This window comes from Gadus macrocephalus, chromosome 12 (genome assembly GCF_031168955.1).
Source record: "Gadus macrocephalus chromosome 12, ASM3116895v1".
NCBI classification, from domain to species: Eukaryota; Metazoa; Chordata; class Actinopteri; order Gadiformes; family Gadidae; genus Gadus; species Gadus macrocephalus.
This window is the reverse complement of record NC_082393.1, coordinates 16,505,939-16,528,106: the sequence shown is the minus strand read 5'-3', so window position 1 is coordinate 16,528,106 and position 22,168 is coordinate 16,505,939.

The following is a 22,168-nucleotide window of genomic DNA, read 5'->3' as shown; positions in this document are numbered from 1 at the left end:
ACAACCCCAGCTGCAGCCTCAGTACCCCCTCCAACAGCAGGTCCCATACCAACCCCCACAACGTCAATTGCAGCCCCAATACACCCCCCGACAGCCCCAGTACACTACCCCACAACACCGATCACAGCCCCAATATACCTCCCAGCATCAGCCCCAGTACAACCTGTCACCAAGTCAGTCACAGCCCCAGTACAACTCCCAACAGACACAGAACCAGCCGCAGGGATACTGGTTCCCTCCTGGTCCAGGACAGAGAGGAGGAACCGCTCAATATCAACAGAGGTTCGCTCCACAACGCAGCTTTCCCCCCCCAAATTTTCGACGGATGAAGAAGTGTTTTGGTTGTCAACAGCGCGGGACTGAGGAGTACTGCACACACTGTTTTCGGTGTGGCAGCAGTGAGCATTACCTGGCGGGCTGTCGAGTAAGAGGACAACAAGAACAGTTTGGAGGTGAGCCTTTAAACGAGGACGGGTCATTCGCACGGGGCAGGGAGTGACCAGTGACATACCAATGTCCCACAACTGCACACTGTGGAAAACAGGGCGAAGAGATGAGACAATGTACAAAATGTAAAAAAGCCCTCTACTGTTCTAAACAATGTCAAGTTAATGATTGGACTGTGCACAGAAAAGAATGTTTCCCCCCCTCATGTATGACTGTGAACACTGCCCCCCGAAGAGAGAAACAGGCCCAGATAGCCCCGCTGGTAGGCAAAAAGTGTCTGATTGACTGTCACATCCAAGGCCAAGGGGTTCAAGCTTTGTGGGACTCGGGGTCTCAAGTGACAATCATTGATGAGCTATGGAAAGAAGTGCACCTGCCACACACAAGGCTAAGAGACATTTCTGAAATATTGGACAGAGCAGGCCCATTGGATATTGTGGCAGCGAACGGAGAGAACATGCCCTATGTTGGATGGGTGGAGATAACTTTTAGTTTAGCTTCAGGAACACCCACCACCTCAGTTACTGTCCCCACTCTTGTAATGAAAGGTAACAAGCTGGGCCGACCAATCATTGGGTCCAATGTCATTGAGCTAATCCTAAACAGTGAATTGAAAAAGTCCAATGCTACTAACATGGAACTCCTGAGTCATACAGTGAGAACAGTATTCCCCACTCTTGAACCAGAGCAAGCCCAAGCCTTTGTACATCAAGTGAGCGTTGGACAGGGAAGGGAATATACTGTGAAGACAACAAAGGAGCGGATCAATATACCTAAACACATGTCTGTCAAAGTGGAGTGTCATGTACAGATGCCTCCCCCAGATGGAGATGCTCCACTGATCTTTGAGCCCGATGTCAACCCCCACTGGGCAGAGGGACTTGAACTCTGTGACACCGTCGTCCAACTGAGTAAAGATAACAGACCCTACATTACTGTAAGTGTGCAAAACCCCACAGCCCATGACATAGTGTTGACAGGAAGAACTGTGATTGGAACTGTACAAAGTATTCAGACCCTGTACCCCGCTTCCATTCTAGAGGGGTTCCGCCCTCCACCTCCAGTCAGTATGAGCCACATCAGGGTTGAAGAGAACAAAACGACTGACCTATGGGACCCGCCTGTCAGTCTGAGCCACCTGAGTGAACCAGAGAGAGAGATAGCTCACCAGATGCTGAGAGAGGAGTCTGCCTCATTTTCAAAAACAGATGATGATATCGGATTCATTGAAAAACTGCAACTCAGCATTTCCCTGAAAGACTGTGAACCTGTGGCAAAAACCTACATGTCTGTGCCCAAGCCCCTGTACAGGGAAATGAAAGATTACTTACATGACCTCATCGCACAGGGCTGGGTCAAGAAGTCGAACTCACCATATGCATCACCAGTCGTCTGTGTTCGCAAGAAAGACGGGAGTCTACGACTGTGTATTGACTTTCGTGAAGTCAACAGAAAAACTCTCCCTGACAGACAGCCTATTCCGAGAGTGCAGGACATCATGGATGGCCTAGGAGGAAACTCCTGGTTCTCACTTCTAGATCAAGGGAAAGCATATCATCAGGGCTTCATGGCCAAAGAGAGCAGACCTGTGACAGCCTTTGTTACTCCCTGGGGTCTCTATGAATGGATCAGAATTCCCTTTGGCCTGATGAACGCCCCCGCCGCCTTCCAGCGTTGCATGGAGGAATGTCTGGAAGGACTGAGAGATGAAATCTGCATCCCGTATTTAGATGATACTCTGGTATTTAGTAGATCATTTCAGAGTCACGTGGAAGATGTCAGAACAGTACTGCGGCGACTCCGGCAGTACGGCATCAAGCTGAAGCCCAGTAAATGTGAGATATTCAGGCGTGAGGTCCGCTACTTGGGGCGAATTGTGTCCGCTGATGGCAGTAAAATGGACCCTGCTGACACGCTGGCTGTGCGGGCATTAAAGGAGAAGAGACCAAGAACTGTGGGAGAGTGCAGGGCAGTAATGGGTCTCCTCAGTTATTACCGCCAGTACATCAGAGACTTCTCCCGTATTGCTGGACCCCTGTATGCCCTGCTTGAAGCGGAACCAGGAGGAGCGACACAGAAGAGCAGCAATACAAGGATGACGAGAGGAAAAGTGAAGAACAGAGGGGTACCTTCGAATAAGCCGATCACCTGGACTGATGTGCACCAACAGGTATTGGAGAGATTAATTGATTGTCTGGTTAACCCTCCCATCCTCGGGTTCCCTGACTTCAATAAGTCATTCATCTTGCATACAGATGCCTCAAACCAAGGCCTAGGTGCAGTGTTGTATCAAGAACAAGAGGAAAAGCTACGTGTCATAGCGTATGCATCAAGAACACTGACCAAGGCGGAAAAGAATTACCACCTCCACTCTGGGAAACTAGAGTTCCTAGCCTTGAAGTGGGCTGTGACCGAGCGCTTCAGAGATTATTTGATGACTTGTTCTTGCACTGTGTACACGGACAACAATCCACTTACCTACGTGTTGTCCACAGCCAAGCTGAACGCTACAGGGAGTAGGTGGGTTGCTGAACTAGCAGACTTTCATCTCATTATCAAGTATCGTCCAGGCAGAGAGAACGGTGATGCTGATGGGCTGTCCAGAATGCCCTGTGACATCGAAGAGATGATGGGGAACTGTACAGAGGAAATGCCCTCCCACTCAGTACAAGCCACAGTGCAAGCTATAGAAACCAGAGACTCTCAAACAGCATGTTGGATGATGGCCCTAGGGTGTGTAGGGACAGAAGAGGAGCTACCCACACCCTTCTCAAGAGCAGAGATCTGTCAGGCACAGAGGGATGACCCGAACATTGGCCCCATAATAAACTACAAACAGTCAGATCAGAGACCTGTGGGACGGCAATTAAAGTCATCCAGTGCACAGAGCAAGCGTCTACTCAGAGAGTGGAACAAATTCAGTTTGGATGACGATGGCATACTACACCGAAAGACTGTCACAAGAACACAACTTGTCTTACCAGACAAGTATAAGGCAACAGTCCTGAGACAACTCCATGACGACATGGGACATCAGGGTGTGGACCGTACCACATCACTTGTGCGAGACCGTTTCTTCTGGCCACACATGCAGCGAGAGGTGGAGACCTACCTGTCCCGATGCTGTGCCTGTCTCAAACAGAAAAAGCCCTGTAGAGAAACAAGAGCCCCTCTCATCCCCATTGTCACAACACAGCCATTCGAATTAGTATCCATTGACTTTATGCATTTGGACAAATGTAAAGGTGGCTATGAATACATCCTGGTCATAGTTGACCATTACACCCGCTTTGCCCAGGCCTACGCCACAACAACGAAATCTGCTAAGTGTGTTGCTGACAAAATATTCAATGATTACGCCCTTAAGTGGGGTTTTCCCCAGCGAATCCACCATGACATGGGAGGTGAATGGGAAAACCAGTTGTTTTCACAGCTACAGAAGAACAGTGGAATGATGGGCTCGAGAACAACACCGTATCATCCAGAAGGAAACGGCCAGGTTGAGAGGATGAATAGGACACTTCTACAGATGCTGAGAACGCTCACTGAGAGACAGAAGTCTAACTGGAAAGAATCACTGAACAAACTAATGTTTGCATACAACAGCACACGAAGTGAAGTTACTGGCTTCTCCCCTTTCTATCTCTTATTTGGGAGATCCCCAAGATTGCCTGTGGACTTGCTGTTTGGCTTGACCTCTCCGGAGACGGGGACTGCTGACCACAAAGAATACATGAGGAAATGGAAAGCACAGATGCAGGAGGCATACGACATAACAACAGAAAATGCAAAGAAGAGTGGTGACAGGAACAAGCGGAACCATGACAACAACAAAGTGAGGAGTTCCGTGTTGCACGAGGGTGACAGAGTCCTCGTTAGGAATATGACACCCAGAGGAGGAACTGGGAAGCTGCGCAATCACTGGGAGGACAGTATCCACAAAGTCATCCGTCAAGTGGGAAAAAACATGCCTATATATGAAGTCATACCCGAGCAAGGGAAAGGAAGAGGAAGTCGGATTCTGCACCGCAATCTTCTGTTGCCATGCGATAGTTTGCCCCTGGAGATCCAGTTACAACCTGCTAAACAGAAGAGGAAAGTCACAGCTAGGACCAGTAAAGACAAGGAAGTAATACATCAAGAGGATGATGAGAGTGATGACGAAGACTATGGATATTACTACAGGCCCATGGGTGAGCCTCTGCCTGTGATGCAACCTGTGAACACGGAAAGAGAGGATGTCAATGATGCTGAACGTCAGCAGCAAAACATACCCCAGCAGCAAGATGCTCAGGACCTAGAAGATATGCTGGTGGAGGAGGAGATATTGGATCTAGAGGACATGCATGTTCAAGAGGAGCCTGTCGTGGAAGAAAGAATGTCAGCACCACCGTCACCTGTTCCAAGTGACAACAGCGAAACAGTGCAGCACTATCAGCGACCAGTGAGAGAGAGGCGACCTCCGAGAGTCTTCACATATGACCAGCTGGGCCACCCTGTATGCCACAGTGCAGGACCTCCAGGCAACATCATGTACTGGTACCCTCTAGTGCCCCTGCCGTATGGAGCCATGCAACCGACGGGTGGATGGAGGACTACAGAGCAGCCCTTCGACTACCAGCCTGCTATCCACGGGTACTGAATGAAGAGAACCTCCAAACTCCCCCTCTCCTCATATCCTTTGCCTAAATGTCCCACACACCCACATACATTATACATACAGTACATCTGTGGACTTTGCGAGAAGCCGAGTGCTACACCACATACTCACACTCTTGGACTTTACGTCAAGCCGAATGCAATACACAACATGCATACATTCCTTTACATTCGTTGGACTTTGAAATAAGCCGAATGCGTTCATACACATACATTCCATACACTCGTGGACTGTTGTTGAAACAACGGAGTGCCTTTTCATACGTTTGTGGACTTTTGATTAAGCTGTTGGCTTCTGAAGAAGGTTGAGTTATTTTGATATCTTGTTTACAGTTCAAAGACAAAAGTTTGTAAAAAAAAATAAAAATGTGATGTTAATCATTCTCTGATGTCGAGGACGACATCTATTTTGAAGGGGAGTGTGTAGTAGGCTGAATATATTTTGATTTTTATAATAATATTGATTGACGGTTTACAAGCTATTATTTTGAGTCAAAGGTATTTATTTAATGTGTTTATTTAGGTTATAAGCCATTCTCATTATTTCCCTATTTTGTGTATCAATGTGACTTTGTTTTCTAACAGTTTACAGGACTCTATGGTCTAAAACAGTACATGATTAATCTATCGTCCAGTGAACAGTGTATTTTGGTGAGCCGGCGATCAATTGTTCTGGTCTGCATCAGGTCTGTAGGGGGCGCAGTGTGTTTGCTCTTCAGATCAATTCATGTCATGAAGAAGAGACACAGCGTCGGCTGATAATTAATTCATTTAATGATAATTTCAACCCTTTTACAGGTAAATACTGATAACAGATGGCTCACGGTCGATTATATATGTGTTGGGTATAATGCGGAATGTATTGAAGTGCATCAGCATTTTGAAATGGTCATGTTAGAGGGTTTATTCAGCTCAAAAGATAATTGTTTGAGAACCACATGGTGGCCGGCGCCAACTTTCACAATACAGTGTGGTGCGTCGCTGCATGGCGTGTAGGCCTGGTTTACATGCATTTAATCCATTTTGGTTGTTGTATAAGTACAATGTGAAGGTCATGAGTATGCTACAAGCTAAATACATTTGTCAAGTGGAAGCTAAAAGCACTGTTGCATTTAAAAGAGTGAGCAATTCTTTAAAGAGTAAAGTGGTCATGTAAAATATAAATAGAATAACTTGGGGTTAAAAGGGATAAAAACAGTTTGATGAGTAACGCATTTATAATATTAGTTAAAATGGAACAATACATGATGTAGCATTGCATTTAAGAACATTTGCAGCATTTAATTATTTTGTTCTGGTATTGTAACACTTGCAGTGTTGAACTTATATTTAAGTGCCTTCTTTAATGGGCTAGTGCCTTTACTAATGTTCGTGAGTATGATGCCAGAGTTATAGAATCACTGGTACTTGGTACAGTTGATTTAATTGCGGCTATGGATATTTTCTGATGAATGTTATTTTGGAATAGTTGATGATATAATGGAAACCGGGTTATTACAGTAGTGTTGTTGACTTGATGCTGCTAAATAATTGTGAATGTATATGGAAGAATGTGAAATTGATTATTGTGAATGTGTTATTGCCATGGTGAATTTGTTATATAAAAAGATCAATTCATGTCATGAAGAAGAGACACAGCGTCGGCTGATAATTAATTCATTTAATGATAATTTCAACCCTTTTAAAGGGGTGCTACATGGAGAACAAGGATGTCCTTCGTCTTTTTGTACATACAATGCCTTCTTGACATTCTTGATTCGAATTATCAAGTGATGAGCCAACAACTTCTGCATCCCTGTTGCAAGGTTCCCCCTTTTATCACACAGAACTCTCTTGATAGTATGTGCGGCTCAATTGTTGCACACTTACAAGCTTCTAGTGTTTCTGAAAGCACGGTCTAAACTAGGGCTGAACGATTTATCGTTTTCTGATCGAAATCACGATTTCAGACAACGCGATCTCGGGATCACCAAAGACACGTTTTTTTCGGTTTTACTGTGCGTTCACGCGTCAAGTAGAGACGCGAATCGGGCAAATTAATATAATATAATTGAATATATAATATCATGGCCAAAAGCTGTGAGCCTCCGGATGGCCGTAGGGCTGGGAGCTCTCTTCGAGGGGTTTGTTTACCGGCGTTTGTTTACCGGCGTTGCTATGGTTAACAGCGTTAACATGCGTTCAACAGCGTGGCCACTGAGTCACATGTGTAACGTAACAGCCAATCAGCGTTCAACCGTCAAACTCAGTGCAGTTCAGTCCGGGGTGAACTGCAGCATGGAGGAGAAAGTGAATGTTGCCGTTTGCGACTCCCGGAGCTCTATATATAATATAATAGTATGTAATATAATATTTGTATATATAATATCACGGACAAAAACTCTGTGCGCCTCCGGATGGCCGTAGCGCGGGGAGCTCTCATAGGGATTGGGCTTCTCTGGGTTTGTTTACCGGCGTTGCTATGTTTCCGGTCTTGTGTGTTCCAACGGTTTATTAGGTAGGCCTATCTAATAAATCTCTGTCTATTCAATACTTCATTCACTGCCTCTTCCGTGGTCATTACAATATTATGAATAGACTGCGTTGGGTTCTCCGACGTCTCTCCCTTTGTTGTTATACTCTAATGCACGAATTAACTAAAAGAGCCATCTTTGACTTAAACTTAACTTGTCTTAAAAAAACAACTAAAAAGTAGTAGTACTTTTCTAAGTTAAGACAGTCAAATGGCGCGTTTCCACTGCAGGGTGCGGAACGGATTGGATCGCAAAGGTGCGGATCGGGTCGCGTTTCCACCGCCAAAAGTGGGCGTGACCCGGACTTAGCCGTACCCGTTTTGGCCTCGTTTTCAGGACTCCTCCATTGGGGTACTGAAAACGAGACGAGACGCCTGAAAGGGTCCCGGGAAATTCTAGCTACACACCCCCTCCGTTGATTGGTCGACAGAATCATCACTTCCGGGTGACGCGGGGATAAAAACAAACAGTAGCCTCGAGGTATTATTCTTTACAATTAACATGTCGCGTAAAACGCTTGCTTGGGCGAACAAGGAGGTGGAGGCTGCATTCTTGGGGAGGAAGACGTTGTATACGATGTTTACGTAGCTGTCGCGGCGATCGACATCCGGCCTACCACAAAGGGTACTGTCGGCAGTGGAAACGCGACCTCGGAATTGAGCTGGGCTATACCGCCCCCTCCCTACCGCACCTTTGCGATCCGATCCGTTCCGCACCCTGCAGTGGAAACGCGGCAAAAGATGGCTCTTTTAGTTCATTTGTAACAACTCCAGTTGGTCAAGGACTTTAGTTTACATGCATGTTCCTTAATAAATACATTTAAAATTAATTTTTAACTTTAGTTTTCATTCTTACATTAGAGTAAAGGCATGTAATGTTTTAATGGTATGATGTCATGTTTGTAAATATTACTGTACTTGTGAATATTGCACTGAAGCTTGATTTGAAGAAAATCGTGAAGAAAATCGAAATCGCAATATCTGCCAGAAAAATCGCAATTCAATCTTTTCCTGAAATCGTTCAGCCCTAGTCTAAACAATAGTTAGTTCAATGGAGGAAGTTGTCAGTGATGTACAAATTCAAACACGAGAGGCAGTTTTCCAAACATTTTCCGCCGAAAATAAGGAGTCAGAAATGTGTAAGAAAATAGAGCACAGTTTAAATAAATTAGCAGAGAAACAGACAAAGAGAAAGAAATATTTTTCTAAAAAATGGGACATAGTAGAGCCTAAAGAATTGGTCCTTGGAGTGAGATTGGATACACGTAGAGATAGACCTACAGGTGTTTATAGTCAGATTCCTGTTACAGACAAGTACATGTATGTACCCATTTTAGGTACATTAAAATCCATTTTCAAAAACCGTGAGATAAGAGTGCTTCTTGCAAGAGAAACGCAGTAAAACAGGGATGTACCAAGACATTAATGATGGGTTATATTTCCAAAACCATCCTCTGTTCTCACAACATAGACATGCCTTACAAATCTTGCTCTACTACGACGATTTTGAAACGGCTAACCCACTAGGTTCCAAGAAGGGGATCCACAAACTTGGATGTGTTTATTTTACTTTAAAGAACCTCCCACCAAAGTTGAACTCTGTGCTAATGAATGTACATCTTGCAGCTCTTTTCTACACAGAGGATTTAAAGACATATGGTTTTGATCTAATACTAAAGCCTCTAATAGATTATTTGAAAATATTAGAAACAACAGGAATCCAGCTTCCATTCATTGACGAACCATTGTTTGGCTCTGTCATACAAATCACAGGCGATAATCTTGCTTTAAATGGCTTGTTGGGTTTTGTTGAAGGTTTTAGCGCAACATACTGTTGTAGGCAAGGGCGTAGGAACCGGGGGGGACGGAGGGGACGTGTCCCCTCCAATTTTCGAGACAGGCGCATTCGTCCCCCCCAAAAATTATACCGCAAAATATCTTTCTTTTTTTTATATATTTTACTCACTTGCTTTTATTTTGAAAGCGCAACACAGCGTCTTGTCACCTGCCCCATGTATGGCAGCGCGCAGGGTTGGGGGCGGTTGGGAGTTATAAGGACTTGCTGGAAACTCCTTCGAATCGCTGCCTAGAAGGCTAACGCTCCGTGCCCACTACCTCCGTCCGTTGACTGATCCCCATTGACTTTGAATGGGGACGAACGCGCAATGCATTGTGGATCCGTCCGTTCCGTTGGAGCCTTCGGCTCAGTCAAGAAGTTGAAAAATGTTCAACTTTTTCGGCAGCGACGGATCCGTCATCCAATCAGATCACGTATGCAAATTTAAGCACTGTGACGCGACTCGGGCTCTGACGATACTGGAAAGCGGGAAAGCGGGTAATCTTGCATCGCAACAAGCAGGAAGTAGCGGGAAGAACCCGGCGAAGCGATTTGATTGGCTGACGGATGCCTCTGCAAAGACTACTCCCCCATCAGTCAGCCACGCCTTCCCACGTCCGTTGACTGACGGAGGTAGTGGGCATGTAGGGTAACCCTACAAAGGAGTAGTCTTTGCAGATGCATCCGTCAGCCAATCAAATCGCTTCGCCGGGTTCTTCCCGCTACTTCCTGCTTGTTGCGATGCAAGATGACCCGCTTTCCCGCTTTCCAGTATCGTCAGAGCCCGAGTCGCGTCACAGGGCTTAAATTTGCATACGCGATCTGATTGGATGACGGATCCGTCGCTGCCGAAAAAGATGAACATTTTTCAACTTTCTGACAGCGCCGAAGGCTCCAACGGAACGGACGGATCCACAATGCATTGCGCGTTGTTGGGAAAAACGGTCTGTCTAGTTACTGGACCAGATGAAATGAGACGGAGAGGTAATAAAGTCTATCGGCACGAGGACCTTGGATTTATTAAGTAAAGTGGCAACGGTTATACAGAGTCATAAAGCGTGAGAAATCGAATATGTCTAAGTCCCTAATCAGCGCTGATGGTTCGTCCGGAGCTTCGCCTCCGTGGAAGGTCTGCTTCAGAAGAAGGTGAAGAGTCCCTGTGTGATGCAGTCTTATGCTGTATCCTCCTCTCGATGAGGTGTGTGCGTTTGAGATGTGTGCGGTTCTGTGTGTTTTGGCTCCCAGGCCCTGAGAGAGCTTCGTAACGGGGAGAGTTCCTCGTGTCTCCGGTGTGATAAATTAAAACGGGGAGTGCCCCCCTGAAATGTCTCGTGTGTGATAATTTAATGTGGCTCTCAGGCCCCTGGTGTGGGCAGAGGTATCTCTTGGTTCCTCCTAACGGGGAAGAGCTCTCAAAATGTCTCCTGTGTGATAAATTAATGTGGCTCTCCCATTCTGGAGATGATACTGGTGCATTGTCTGAGTGTCCACCATCTGCCTGCCTGGGAGATGGGGCCTTCAGCTCCGGCCTTGACCTGACTATATATTATCATGTTTGTGTTATGTGTTCGTTGGGTTTAGAGCAAGAGTCGACTATATATTAATGTGCCTGCCATGTGATGTGCTCATCAGGTTATTTTTCCCAACATATCCCCCTCAAGTCGTCGCAAGACGACTTTTACTCATTAGGGGTACGAGGGATAGGACTCCAGCGCGGGACTACCATTATAACACCATTAGAAATAACAGAAAGAAGGCAAAATGATCATAAAAACAAACAACCATGAGCATGGGACTAAAACAACTCGCTGGACCTGGTGTATGGGGAAACCACGTGGGAGAAACACTACCCATGCTTCAGACATGGGTATGCCATACACACCCCACCTAGGGGGTGGCATCCACCCCGGCCTTACATCGCTAGCAGACAATACCAACAATACTGGCAGCAGATGATACACAACAAAACCAACACCAAACCATAACAACAACAAAATGCAACAACAAAACTACCAGTAAACAATAACGATATAAACAAAAATGCAACAATCACACAAACACTACACAATAACAATCACAGGAAAGAAATGCAACCCTGAAACGTGTCCCTAAATAATAATAATATCAGAAAGATATGAGGTAAACAACGAATGGCAATCCCCCTCAACCCATCCCTAGATGACCACACACTAAGGATGTGAGGAGGAGTTAACTGGTCGTGTAACAATAAGCAATCACACGCATGGGGTATTCAGGGTAGGCCCGGGGCACGGGAACAACTGAAACCACGGAATAGTCCTGAGCGTCATCACGGGCAGGTGGTCGCAAGGCGCCACCTGAGCATTAGACCCTTTTATTCAACTGCGCTCAGGACCTCATCTGATAAACGTGCAATCAAGGCCCCTGGAATCTCGCCCGTGTGTATCCCCAAGCTCCATCTTGTTCTCCAGCCGGATCAGGTCGGGCCCCTCTGGCGGTCCCGCGTCCAAACTCTCCGGTGTATACTCGATCCCCAGGTAAGCTTGGATGGCACCTGCTGCACCTGTAGCGCCCATCGCTCATTGGGCTCTCCATCCATCCTGTGAAGGGGTCATTAATGCCGGAGCTCTCTGCCAACTCTAATCTGAGGGACTGTAACCCTGCCAGCACCCTGGCCACCGACCCATCCGGTGCTGTGTTATTGGGGATAAAAGTACAACATGTCGTCTTCATCATCCCACACACCCCTCCGTGCTCTTGCCAATAGCATATCTATATCTATATAGTCCCTTGACCTTATCCGTGGAAAAATTGACAAAACGTTGCTGATTATAGTATATATTATTTATCCAATCAACATTTTTGTTAATAGTGGACCACCAAAACAGGACTGATTCAAACCCTGCCAAAATTTGATTGCATCATTCTTGGGTAGTTCGTCGGCTCCGGGCGTGTCTGCACGCCCGAACAGTTAGATGTTCAAACATATTTTCCTTAATTCTATTTCTAATTACTCTAATGGAAGTCCCTTTTGGGACCCTCAAATGTTAAGTGAAGGCATGGGTCGACCCTTAAGCATTTCATGCGGGGTTAGATGCGTCGTTCTGTTAGTTTTCATGCGATAACTCATTAGTGTCAGTCGTAGTGCATTAGTCCTTTAATTTAGTACTCTAATTTAACTTTGTTAATCTTTGTCTCAAGCGTCCCATTCCTCTCTCCACCATACCTTGTGGTCTGAGGATTGTAGACACAGACTAGTCTTTATTCGACATGCAAATGTTGAATGACTTGAGTGTTCTCTGAATAAACGTTTTGTCTGAGCTTATTTCTGACGGAATTCCAAACCTTGTCATGACTGCTCTAGTCCAAAACTTGATTACTGTAGCCGCACTTGGGTCTTTTGATGGGACTGCTTCCACCCATCTGTTGAACACTGTGTTTCACACTCATTTAGCTGGATGTCAATCATTGTTTGCAAGTATGGTGAAGAAAAACCTTGTTTTCTAATTATTATTATTATTATTATTATATTATTTTATTATATATATATATATTTTTTTAATTCTCCTCAATACCTCCCCCCTTGGGCAATGGTCAAAACCATGCACATTAAATGATAAGCAAATCTAAGAACGCCGTTGGTGCAACCAACGTCGAAACGTCTAACCTTAACCATCAGCAAACTAAAACCAATCTTTTGGGAAGGGAAATCGAAACCAGTATGTCCAAAACCAAAGCCCAATATGGGTGGGTTTACCATCAGCCGCCGGAGACCACGCTGTTCCAAAGTCATGCACTAAACCGAAAAACGTACATGCGTTAGTGGCCTTCTATACCACAAAGGTAAAATAAAATAAAACGCGACATGCCCCGTTCCAAGACCACCTCTGCTGCCAGAGCTGACATATCTGACTCCTGTTCCTCCTCCACCCTACACCCCACCCGGCACTTCCCATGATTGTTGCAGCTCGTCACTTCATGATCAAGTGAGCCAGTGCCCACAGCGACTCTGCCAAGTAATCGTGACTGTGCCTGCCTTAGGTCGTCCCGGGTGTCAAGGTGGGATCTTACCCGTCGTTGGCTAACCAGCCTTCCATACTGGCTTATTGCAGGATGCCGTACCTGGGATACGATCAATCCCACCTATGTGGTAGTATAGATCGCAAAGTGGAGGGATGGAGACAGAGTCTTCAGCCCCATCTGTTCTATGCAGCCAAGTGTGTGCGTATTGGATACACATCAGGGAAACTATAAAACAAAAGGTAATTTATCAGAGTTAAAATTATTGCAGCAGCAGTAGTGGCATTTGAAAGGTAAACCCACTACTTCCGAATCCAAATTGACAACATAGCATGTAGGACCCCTTCCCAGCAGATGTGGCTTCAATCCACCTGTCATCCTTGACCAAAGAGATGCACCCCATATTTTAATAGGTGTAGTCCTACTTGTACAGTTTATCAAGATTACTTTATTTTATTTTATTATTATTCTCCTTCTTTATCATATCCATATTTATTCAATTATTCTTTCCTGTGTGAAAATAATATGAATCACTTAGTTAATAGCAACACCTTCTTTAGTCCAATTGCATTAGATTATCATCACTGTTGTCCTATTAAAGTATCAACGTTATTGTCCTTATAACCTCCTCATGAACTTTGATGTTCTTCATCCTGAATGGTAACTGTCAGGATGTTCATCATCCTGAATAAAAAACAAAACTAAAACTAAACTTAAAGAAAAACAAATTAGCCATAATGTGAATATCCACTGCGTGTCTCCCTGTGATTCTCTCCCTCCTTCAGGAGAACACGCTCTCTCTCCCTCCTCAGTACGGGGTGCTGTTTGGTGCAAGACAACAGATAAGGGTGGAATGTGGCTTCTCTCTCTCTCTGCGTGTCTCCCTCCCACGTTGGGTGCGGCCATAACGCCTTGAAAGCGAGCGTGCTCTGGGGGCTGGGTGTGAGAGAAACCATGGGTAGTTCCTTTTCTCGGCCAGCAGAGGGGTTGTTCAGGTGAAACCTATGGACAGAGACTACAAGGAACTTCAAACATGGCAGACAGGGAACTACAAATTTATCAAAGCCTGAAAACTCAACAGAGCTCTACCTGCATTCCTTGGATATGTGGTATTTTATGGCGTATGGCCACCACACGCTTTCAGTTGAACGCTCTCTATTTCCTTTCGCTGTACTGTGTGTTAGTGTGTCTCTCTGTACTGCCTGAATGGTGTAGGTCGACAAATGGGGGGGAAATGTGTTCTCTCTCTCTCACCCTTCCTCGCTCCCCTTAGGGTCAAGCAGCAGCTAGGACCGTTAACAGATAAGCCTGGATTGCAACATCCTCAACTCTCCATCATGGAACAAGGCCTAATAACTATCTCTCACACACAAAAAGATCCTTCTGTCCCTTCATTCACAAATAACTTTTCACTTTATTATATATAACTTAATACTGCTCCCCCTTTCCAAATTTCTATATACACAAAACTAGAAGCTGACCACCGAAATTGGTACAGGCCTCGTCAGGCCGAACCAAAACACCCTCACAGGTTCTAACTTCCATACAATTTTAGGGAGGGGAACTACAACATGAGGTGGAGTAGAGGACTTCAAATATGGTGGACGGGGACCTCAAATGGGAGGACTACACATATGGGAAAGGGGATTACACTCTGGGCCTGAAAACCATACAGAGCCCCTTCTCGTGGTCCTGAAACAACCGTTCATTGTTAGAAAAACACGCACTCTATCGCTACCTCCAACTGTCTAGAAGGAAAATGGTCCCTCTCGATCGTCCTTCGACTTTAGCTCTCCTTGCTATCTCTCCTTGCTATCTCTCTCGCTCCCTCTCACACAAACACACACACACACACACACACACCTAAACAGACCTTTCTCATTCTGTCTCCTCCAAACGCACACACAGAAACATCACCTCTTGCTTACACGTGCACAGAGACGCACACAGCCTTTCTCACTCTGTCTCCTCTAAACGCACACACAGAAACATCACCTCTTGCGTACACGCGCACAGAGACGCACACAGCCTTTCTCTCTCTCTCACGCGCATACACCCACTGTCTCTCTGTGTGTCACTCGTGCCCTAGGCACCGTTTCCTCTGCAAAGGGACTCTAACCCTGATAAAGGACTCTAACCTTCTTACCACATAGAATTATTTAATACACAAACAAAGAAGGGGACTCTAACCCCCCCCCCGAGGGACTCTAACCCCCTTTAAGACATAGGTGGGGACTCTAACACCCCCCCCCCCCCGAGGGACTCTAACCCCCTTTAAGACATAGGTGGGGACTCTAACCCCCTTAAGACATAGTTGGGGACTCTAACCCCCTTACCACCGAAATTATTTAATACCTAAACAAAGAAGGGGACTCTAACCCCCCTTAAGACATAGGTGGGGACTCTAATCCCACCCGAGGGACCCTAACCCCCTTAAGACATAGTTGGGGACTCTAACCCCCTTACCACCGAAATTATTTAATACCTAAACAAAGAAGGGGACTCTAACCCCCCCTTTAAGACATATGGTGTCTCCATTACACATCCATTACTTGGCCATCGGTAGTCTTGTATCACTATGCCCGATTCTTATAGGCCCTATGGTCTCGAGGGTATTCTTTCACCATGCAACGAGCCGATATTCGATGTGTCACGCGTTCAGGGTCAATTGGGTTTATGGGGAAATACTGGGATGCGGTCCTATTCGTCCCCACGAGATATCCCGTAGCGAACCGCTCTCACAGTCTCACCTCCTAATGTGATTCCTATATAACTATGCAGAGTTTGGATTTTATCAACAGGTTCTGCCTACCTTTTGTTGGGCGTACGCGAGGTGAGACTGCAGGAATCGGTCCGGTGCTCCGGGGTCCCGAGGTCGTGCCGCTCTCCGTCTCTCGTTTCCCAGTTGCGGTTCAATTCAGAAAAAATATCACGTCGTGGGTCACCAAATTTGTTGGGAAAAACGGTCTGTCTAGTTACTGGACCAGATGAAATGAGACGGAGAGGTAATAAAGTCTATCGGCACGAGGACCTTGGATTTATTAAGTAAAGTGGCAACGGTTATACAGAGTCATAAAGTGTGAGAAATCGAATATGTCTAAGTCCCTAATCAGCGCTGATGGTTCGTCCGGAGCTTCGCCTCCGTGGAAGGTCTGCTTCAGAAGAAGGTGAAGAGTCCCTGTGTGATGCAGTCTTATGCTGTATCCTCCTCTCGATGAGGTGTGTGCGTTTGAGATGTGTGCGGTTCTGTGTGTTTTGGCTCCCAGGCCCTGAGAGAGCTTCGTAACGGGGAGAGTTCCTCGTGTCTCCGGTGTGATAAATTAAAATGGGGAGTGCCCCCCTGAAATGTCTCGTGTGTGATAATTTAATGTGGCTCTCAGGCCCCTGGTGTGGGCAGAGGTATCTCTTGGTTCCTCCTAACGGGGAAGAGCTCTCAAAATGTCTCCTGTGTGATAAATTAATGTGGCTCTCCCGTTCTGGAGATGATACTGGTGCATTGTCTGAGTGTCCACCATCTGCCTGCCTGGGAGATGGGGCCTTCAGCTCCGGCCTTGACCTGACTATATATTATCATGTTTGTGTTATGTGTTCGTTGGGTTTAGAGCAAGAGTCGACTATATATTAATGTGCCTGCCATGTGATGTGCTCATCAGGTTATTTTTCCCAACAGCGTCCGTCCCCATTCAAAGTCAATGGGGATCAGTCAACGGACGGAGGTAGTGGGCACAGGGCATTAGTTGCCTGCTTTCCATCGGGGACATAAGCACCGCGGAACGGCTGCGCCGCGGTCACCGTTGCTGATCGCTGCCAGCCTGCAACTCTAATCGCGTGATCTCGCGATCTCACGTGAATACGGCTGTCTCGCAAGACAGCGCTAAACTGCCGCAACCCCTCAACGGTTCACTGTTTGAGATGCGGGTGTCTGCAGCTAATGCGACAGGTTAGAGCCGTTACAATGAAAAGACAGCAGCAGCGCAGTTTAAAAGATTTGTTTCTCCAGGGGAAGAAAAAGAAGAAAGGAAATGTGAGTTGGTCATAATTTTATCCAGGAGGATGATTATATTTTCAGACTAACGTTAGAGTTGTTGATGTTCAGATGATGTTGTGATTCAACATCTAACTAGTACATTCTTGCTAGGTAAAAGTTGTTATTATGAACATTACTAGCCAACGTTTGCTTGCAGACTTTACAGTAAAGTAAAGGACAAAAAGCGATTTGATTTAATTGACAAATAACATAATTTTTCTATTAACTTAACCCATATCACTTGAAAACGAGAGTAACGTCACACATCTCCCACATCTAGAAAGGAGTTAGTCTGTCTGTATGTTTTTCCCTTGTTCTTGACAATCCCATCAGTATTTTTCTATGCCTTATTAATCTCCACTGCTTTCATATTAGAGCTCAGATGAAGTCCAGCTGGACACTAACAGTAAGGGTGATTCAGTGAAAGCCAGCACTGCAGAGTTGCAGGTAGGTAGCTACAGTATATGAAGAGTGAGGTGAGGTTAGGTTGTTCATCATGAGAGGAAATTCTAACATGATAAGAAGTGAAAATTACAAACGTGATTTTAATATTCCACTAGCTTTACCATCAGTATTTTTCTATACCTAATTCACCTAACCTTAAAGGGTTAGGGTTAGGGTTAGGGTGCTTGTAGTAACTGTCTTGTTGCATTGTGTGACATTGTGACTGTTTTCCTTTTAGGGTGTTAAGAGCAGGTACAGACAGCTGAGAGACACTGAAGTCAGGGCGGAAAGGACAGAGTCATATCAGCCACATCCAAAATTCATTGAAACTCAAGTTCTGTCTAACATAACTCTCTCCTTCCAAGAGCAGTGGTACAAGGACTTTCCCTGGCTACATTATGATGCAGTACAGAAGGGGGTTTTGTGTTTTTATTGCATGAGAGTTTACCAGGACAAACCCACACCATTTGCTGTAAAATCCAAGCCCGCCTTTATCACTTCTGGATTCAGAAATTGGAAGAAAGCTATTGAAAAATTTAAAGCACTTGAAAGTAGTCATACACACCGTCACGCTGTCTCTGTGACTGCACAAGAAAATCACCCTGTAAATGCACAGTTGTCCAGTGCTTTGGCAAATACACAATCAGACAACAGGCACTGTCTGGGGAAAATCGTAAGTTCAATCAAATATTTGGCACGACAGGGACAGGCCTTGAGAGGACATGAGGATGAAAACAGTAATTTGTATCAACTCTTGAAAGACAAGGCAGAGGATGATGTCCTTTTAGCCAAATGGTTGCAGAGGTCCCAGAAAGATTACATCAGTCCACAGATCCAACAGATCTGTATTGTAAGTGGAATAGCTGATACAATCAGAGATCTACCAGTTATTCAGTATTAGGGCTGTCACTTTTTATTCGAAGTTCGAATATTCGTTCGAAGGTGGGGTGAAAAGTTCGAATTCGAAGTGTAATTCTCCATTCGAACTGTAAAAATGCGCTATAAAGAAGAGAGCGGCGAGTGGCTTCTCCTCAATAAAGCGGCCCTCCTGGATCCCCGCTTCTCCCGGTTAGTCCACCTTTCCCCTGCACAGAAACATCTCGTGACTGAAAGCCTCTCACACGAGCTCACTGAAACGGAGACCGACACTGATCGCACACGACAGGGAGAAAAGTCCGCTGCTGCGCTGGGCGCGATGGGCAGCCTGTTTGGGGACTCAGCACGGCTGACACAAGCAGCTGCAACGGTAACGGAGAGCTGCGAGACTACTTGTAATTTTCTTTCCGTAAGGAATAAAAAGAGCAGCATGCCGTGTTGGAGGTCGGCCTCACAGATTGTTCGTTTATATAGGCTGTGTGTGCCATGGACGACATGCGCTCCGCATATCGCGCTCCGAGCAGTTATTGTTAATGTGTAAAAGACAGCCGCACTTGTGTGTCGGAGCTTCCTCTTGTTGTGTTTACAAATGTGTTATCAAAGATGTGTTTTTATCCTGTGCTGTTATGAATTCAGTAGGTATACGTGAGGTATACGAGAGCAACATAAAAAATCAAGACTGTTGTCGTGTTCTATGGGGGGGGGGGGGGGGGGGGGGGGTCGAATGTATTCGAATTAATTATGGACATTCGAAATTCGTTCGAATTTCATTTTTGGAAAAAGTGACAGCCCTATTCAGTATGCAGTTATTATGGATGGAACACAAGACATATCTGGGCAAGAACAAGAAAGTATTTGCCTGCGTTATGTTGACAATGACCTGAAGCCCCATGAAGAGTTCATCGGCATGTATTCTGTTACTGAAACATCAGGAAAAAGCCTTGCTGGAGTAGTTAAAGATGTGCTGCTGAGATTAAATTTACCAATGCATGGTTTACGAGGTCAAACTTATGACGGGGCAGCTAATATGGCTGGGAAGCATGCTGGTGCACAGGCACTGATAAAACAAGAGCAGCCACTAGCACTTTATGTTCACTGTGGAGCCCACTGTACTAATTTGGTCACACAGAAAGCTTGCTTAGCCTCTGTTCTGATCAGAGACTCATTGGATTGGGTCAACCAGCTTGGAGTCCTTTTGTCTCATTCAGGGAAGTTTAAGGCAACCCATGCAGCAATAGCACATGCAGAGAACCCATCGTGCACTGCAATAAAACCCCTGTGTCCCACGAGATGGACAGTACGGGGCAAAGCCATCACAGCTGTTTTGTCACAGTATGGGTCAGTGCTGGCCAGCTTGCAGGAGATGGCTTGTGGTGCCTCAAATACTGCATCTACTGCTAATGGGCTGCTGGGGCAGTCCAGGAAAGGCAAAACAGTTTTGGGTCTCATCCTTGCCTCACCAGTGATTTGTGAGCTTGAATGCCTGAACATCTCTTTTCAGAAGAGAACTGAAACCATTGCTGGCATGAGGGCTGCTGTTCAAGTTGTTAGGACCTCAATCAAGGCCAAAAGAAATGAGGCAAGTTTCAAATCTCTGTTTGAAGAGGCGATGGCTGTCGTTCAGTCTTTAGGTGTTAAGCCCATTACCATTCCAGACCAGACCGCCCCCAAAACGCTTCATTGAAGGAGCTGAGGCACATCAGCCTAAAAGTGCCAGGGACCACTACAGAGGGGAATTCTTTAAAGTCCTGGATATTGTAGATGCAAAGCTCAGTGAGCTATTTAACCAGGATGACTTGTTGACTTTGCAAAAGTTGGAAGAGATACTTCTGAGTGGAGAGATTGATGCTGCAGTCATTGAGAAATACTCAGAGTTCAACAGAGAGTCACTTTCAGTGCAGCTTTCTATGTTTCGCCTGAGCTACTCATTTAGCAACAGTGCAGAGGCTGCAGGGATCATTCGTGGATTGCCTATAGAGGTATGTAGACTATTTGGGCAAGTGGAAAACCTGGTCAGGTTGCTTCTGGTAGTCCCTGTTTCATCCTGTGAGGCAGAGAGAAGTTGAAGTGTCCTCCGCAGGCTCAAAACCTGGCTCCGGTCCACAATGTCTCAAAACAGACTCAACCATGTTGCTGTCTGTCATGTCCATCAGGATAGACTTGACTTACTGGACAAGAAGTCCATTTGCAAGCATTCCGTGGCTGCAAATGACAGGAGGAGAAAACATTTTGGCTCTTTTGCCTAGGCCATTGTTTTTCAACCTTTTGTGTGTCACGGCACGTTTGACACTGTTGGATAACACTACAGTGCTATCTAGCTTTTATTTGTATCAGTTCTACACAGTAATTTATATTTATCAGTTCATTACATCCATTCTAATGTCGTTTTCGTTTGCCTTCACACACCAATCAGTTAGTGGAAATGTTCGAATAATATCACATACTCGAGATTAAAAACAAGTTACATTTACGTTTACATTTAGGGCATTTAGCAGCCGCTTTTATCCAAAGCGACTTACAATAAGTACATTTGTCATAAGAAGTGCATCAATATATCGCTGTCGGTACAGAAAGGATGTTCATAGAACCGTTGGTGTATATGTTAAAATTCTTGATGCTGTTTTTCCCTTTAACCTTAACCTTTGCCTGTGTGTTCATTTAGGCATAAGATACAACTAAGAAAAGAAAAGGTATTCAGAAAATACGAATTCAAATTTAGATCAATATTTTTCACATGTTATTTATCAGTCTACCACACTGTATGATAAGGCCTGCAATTAAAGAATTGATTTGATATGTATCAGTTCAATACTGCCATTCAAAATGTGTTTTCCTTTACAAATGTATATTTTTAGAAGAATAAAATACATTTGTGAATGTTTTGCAGTGTAGTTCATTTATGACATATTTCTCTTCGAACCATTAATGGATCTGTCAGGTTTCCGATATGTGTCCCCTCCAATGTTAAACACGTTCCTACGCCCCTGGTTGTAGGTTCTGTTTAACTAATAAGGAAGAAATTCAGTCTGTATTTACTGAGAATAATCCTGGACTTGTTCTGCGCACCAAAGAACTTTATGTTGAACATTGTAATGCACTAAGTGATGATCCTACTCTACCTTCCGTTTATGGTGTTAAAAAAGCTTGTGTGCTCAATTCATTACACTATTTTCATAGTTCTGACAATTATACGGTCGATATAATGCATGATTTGTTAGAGGGTGTCGTACAGTATGAGCTGAAGCTTTTCTTTCAGGACCTGATTAAAAATGGTTACACCTCTATTAAAACGCTGTTATACAGAGTTTTAATTATGGTTTCTTAGAACGCAAAAACAAACCAAGTGGGTTAAAAATAGATGATAACA